At 35.7% G+C, this 5,000-nt stretch overlaps 1 protein-coding gene across 3 annotated transcripts in view; it reads left to right on the top strand.

Moving 5' to 3' along the window:
- LOC135106496 (uncharacterized) overlaps positions 1-5,000 on the top strand; it is a 285,942-nt gene that overhangs the window by 24,753 nt on the left and 256,189 nt on the right. For 2 of the 3 annotated variants that reach the window (XM_064015546.1, XM_064015545.1), the window contains exon 2: positions 1,809-1,876. The gene's annotated coding sequence lies outside the window, so the exon portion shown is untranslated. Of the gene's footprint in view, positions 1-1,288; positions 1,490-1,808; positions 1,877-5,000 lie in introns of those variants that run through there. The other variant, XM_064015547.1, reaches the window with a different exon arrangement.

Below are 5,000 nucleotides of genomic sequence, written 5' to 3'. Positions count from 1 at the left end.
ACTACACGTGTTAAATACAGGAAATTGAGGGTTTTGCTTCGTAGGAGGAAAAGAGCGAAAAAAAAAAAAAAAACTGAGGAAGGTCAACGGGGGGAGGGAAGCAGTTGTAAGAGGAAAAAAACAGCTTAATATCACCATGAACACAGGACAAATAGATAAGAAAAGACTCGAATCAAACACAGGAGAAGAGACCAAGCCAGCATTACTGTGAGAAGAAGGAAAGAGAAAGAAAATTTGAGAGACACATAAGCACAGGAAGCGTAGGATGTGACTTACGAAGGAGGAAAAATAAGTCAGAGAAAAGCTTTATAACAACGTATGAGACAACACTCGCTTCTACTCTGAGGGAAAGAGGAAAATGTTTAATAAGTGCACGCTTGAGGTCAGTTCCCGCGAAGAATTTTGAAACTGCCATCCTTGAAATAGTAATCTGCTTGAAAGAGAGATCGCAGACTAAAGCGGACAGTACCAGAGCTTGTTAGTAAATACGAAGGCGTGAGGGTAATAGTGAGAATCTTGCAGTAGGAGGATGAATTGAATATGATAACTGATTACCCAGAATTCCCTAGTAAATATGAAGGAGTAAGGGTCCCGGTGGATGGATTGAGTTAAAAAATTGATTGCTTTTTTATTTTACTTATTTGCTTTCTGCCATACAGCAACACGGTCAGCTCTCACAGGGAAGTCGACTGGAAAGTGATCTGTATTGACAAAGAGGAAAAGTGATGGAGTGAAGATTCTGATGAGTTCTTGCATTATTAGGATGGACTAAGTGAAGCAGTGGTTATCATCTATTTATTTATTTATTTATTTATTAAAGTGCTTGTTTATTTGTGTTTATTTATTTATTCATTTATTTATTCATTCATTCATTCATTTATCTATTTATTTAGTAACCTATATCTCTCACTTCAAATTAGATAGTGCAGCTTTTACAACCAGTTAATTAAAAAAACAGCCTCGTGTCTTACAAATCCGCTGCTGTCTGTTCTCGTCGTGTGTTCTGGTGTGCTCCTTTGGTAATTATTAAAAAAGAGAAAAAAATGTGTGGTGACAAATGCAGAGAGTTGAGTGGAGGCTGCTGCTTCAAATTGTAAGAGCTGTAGTCATGAATTCTGTGGGAGATCTTTTTTTACTTTTTTTTTAATATTTTTTTATGTATCAGGGTCAAGGGCAGAAAATAAAAGAAAAAAAAAGAAAAAAACTCGTATGTTGTTTCCTCCCTAAAAAAAAAAAAAAAGAGAAAAAGAAGAGAAAATGGGAGTAGGAAAGTTGAGAAAAAGGGCAGTTTAGTTTAGTTTTCCGAGGTGTCTTGATAGTCTTCTCGTGAAACACTGAAAGTCACAGGCGGAAGTAAATAAAGAGAAGCAGTAGTTTGGAGAATCGTTGTAACCCGTAGGCAATCAGTAAATCAACAGACGAATAGCTTTTTATGTAAGTGTTAACTGCTCTGAAGACTCACTCATCCAACCCATTGTGATTTTTCTCGGTAAGTTGATCAGATGGACACTTTCACAGGGTTTTATTTATTTATTTATTTCGTTTTGTCTGATATTTTACTCTTTCTTCTTTGGGTGAGTTGATCTGATGAGCAGTGGCATTATTTTTCTTTTTTTTTAATTTTCATTATTTTGTGTCATTTTCCTCCTTCCTCTTTGGGCGAGTTGATGCGATGGACACTTTCACAGGCTTTCATTATTTTGTGTCAGATATTTTCCTCTTCCTCTTTGGGCGAGTTGATGCGATGGACAACTCACAGGCTTTCATTATTTTGTGTGTATCATTTAACTGTGTCCTCTGTTGAACAGGTGCGCGTTGTGTTATTGGCTTACCTGGACTCCTTGCTGTGTGACAATTAACCTGCACTGCTTCCCCTGTAAGTACCAAACACCTTCATTTTCATTTATGTGTTTGTTTTTTGTAATTGTCACAGGGAAAAGTAGTTCACTGGGTTGTGTTTGTTGTGTTACTCTGAATACGTTTATTTATTTATTTATGTTTTTTGTTGTTTTGTAATTGCCACGGGACGAAATATCTAGAGTTTAGTTCGCTGGGTTGATGTTTACCTAGTTACTTTAAATACGTATGAAAAGAAAAAAAATTGCTCCATACACGAAAAAAAAAAAATAACGAAATGAACACAGCGTCAGAACACCGCGTTCTTTCTTCATAATTGCACGTGAGTAGAATAATGACACATGGTAATTAATTATTTTTTTCCCATTTACAAGCCTAAACACCCATAACAAAACATTTTCTATGGGGGGGAGGGAAGAAAATAAATGAACTGTCCAATCCACGTACGGCTTAATTACACGTAGGTGAAATATGAGTGTATGGTAGTTATTGCCTTCCTGTATTCAACCCTTTCTGGATGTAGCAAGGCCAAGCAATATAGACACTGCAGCAGGAGGGAAACACGAGCAGATGGTGCATTCAGTGGTGGGTTGTGATATGCTTGTCTTCTTGTTAATCTTGCTAAACACACACACACACACACACACACACACACACACACACACACACACACACACACACACACACACACACACTAATAACAAAAAAATGAAAAGGAAGTGGTAATATATTGAGGAGAAAAGTATCAATAGGAGACGATAGAAGAGGAATAGGAGGAGAAGGAGGAGGGGAAAAATAGGAGAGAAAATAAAAATAGGAAAGGATTAAGAATTAGGAATAGAATAAAAGAAAAAAAAGTGCTGTATGAAGTGTCATGAGTCTCAGGTGAGGAATACATTGATAACTGGTGGATTAAGATAAATTACTGTATATTTATTTCGACTGTATAACATTCACATAACTTACTGGAACAATTTTTTTTCTCTTTTTATATCTCGAGTAATTTTGATAAACAGTTGTTGCGTGGTGTTGCAAGCATTAGTGTATTAGTGATGGGCTCCTGCAGTGATGTCCTTGGGTAATCTTGCTGTCCACGTGTCTGTCCCTTCGTAGCGTGCAGAGTGAGTGTATGCAGTGTATAGAGTCTCAGGTGAGGAATACATTGATGAACGGTAGATTAAGGTAAATGCTTATATAACTATTCAACTGTCTAACGTTAAATAGCCACTGGAATATGTATAGTGATTAACTTGAACTTGCTGAAATAATTGAATGTTTTTTTTTTTTCTGAGTAGTATTTTTTGATAACACATAAAACCATTGTTGGACATTTTAAATTCATAGCAGTGTAGCATTGAAGTAATTTATAGAAACGCGTGCTGGACATGCTATAAATCTGACTGCCAGATATTAACTTAAAAAAAACAAAAAAACAAACAAACAAACAAACAAACAAACAGATAAAAACAAATAAAAAAAAACACTCGTTATATCTTTGACACACTTTCATTTTATTGTTCAACACCTGTGCTTTTCTCCACCTTTCTCTCTCTTTCTCCTTCCCTGCCTCCCTTAATTCTTTCCCCTCTTCTTCCATCCATTCCTTCCCTCGCTACACCTTCGTACGTACCTTTCTTCTACCCTTCGTCTCTCCCTTCGTTCTTTCGTACTTCTTTTCGTTCATTCGTTCGTCCGTTCCTTCCTTCCTTCCTTCGTTCCTTCCTTCCTTCTTTCTTTCCTTCCTTCCTTCCTTCTTTTCCTTCCTTCCTTCCACTCCCTCCTATATTTCCTTCCCTCCTTGCTTCTTTTCCTTCGTCTCTCTCTCTCTCTCTCTCTCTCTCTCTCTCTCTCTCTCTCTCTCTCTCTCTCTCTCTCTCTCTCTCTCTCTCTCTCTCTCTCTCTCTCTCTCTCTCTCTCTCTCTCTCTCTCTCTCTCTCTCTCTCTCTCTCTCTCTCTCTCTCTCTCTCTCTCTCTCGTGTGCCATCCCGGGTATTGGAAGACCGCCATCAGCCATCAGTTTTCTCCTTCACGAGAGATTTCAAACACTTCATGCAACACAAGTGGAAACACAAACACGTGCAGGCAACAACACACAGGCGGACTGAATGGAAAAGGCAGGTGAAAGAAGACGTGCGCAAAAAAATAAAACGAGAGATTTCGAAATAAAAGAAAGAGAGAGAAATAGAAAGAATTGAGTGAGTGAGAGAGAGAGAGAAAACGAAGGTAAAGTCAGAAGAAAATGCAACTTGGAAATTACGAGTGACAAGGACTGCTTTGTGAGGGAAGGGTTATGAAAATGTACAACTCCAGCGAGGGAAAATTTCGTCGACTTCTTCATTCTTTTCATTCTGTATTTTTCTTGACTTTTCCGCGTGTCTGTTTTTTTTTTTTTTTTTTGATTGTTAGGCGGTTCGTTTTTATTCAGTTTTATTTTATTTTATTATATTATTTATTTATTTATTTATTTACTTATTTGTTTATTTTGAGCGGTGTTGGGGAAGGATTTGGAAAGGGTTGGTACTAAGATGATTTTTTTTTATTATTCTTTATTATTTTATTTATTCATTTATTATTTTTTTTGTAGGTGGTTCTCTATGTACTTTTTAAGGGGAGTTTTTATTTTTTTATCTTCCTATTTTATCATTATTATTATTATTATTATTATTGTTTTTGTTATCGTTGTCGTTGTTGTTATTATTATTATTATCATTTTAGTTTTTATTTCTTTATTATTTCTGTATTCATTTATTTTTTTTCTCCAAGTGGGTTTTATTTATTTATCTATTTATCTTCTAGGAGGGTTATTTATCTTCTGTGTCACGTTATTTTTAAAGTCTTTTCTGCAGTCTTCCTTTTTTTCATCGTCCATTCTATATTTGTGTGGAGGAATTTTCTGATTTGGTGTCGTTTCTGGGATTCTAAAGGAGCTGTCAGTCAGTTATTATTATTATTATTATTGTTATTATTATTGTTATTATTTCATTTATGTATTCGTAGGGAGGGCAATTCGTAACCTTTTTTTTTAGTGTTTAAGTAAGAGAGCATGTCCTTAGGTGAGTTTTTTCTTTTTCTTTCTTTCTTTCTTTCTTTCTTTCTTTATTTTAAGGGAGGAGGCATGTTCTTACGTATTATTGTTCTATTTT

Source organism: Scylla paramamosain, chromosome 13, assembly GCF_035594125.1.
Source record: "Scylla paramamosain isolate STU-SP2022 chromosome 13, ASM3559412v1, whole genome shotgun sequence".
In the NCBI taxonomy this organism is placed as follows: Eukaryota; Metazoa; Arthropoda; class Malacostraca; order Decapoda; family Portunidae; genus Scylla; species Scylla paramamosain.
The sequence above is the reverse complement of the archived record's forward strand: the minus strand, read 5'-3'. Positions and strand labels throughout refer to the sequence as shown.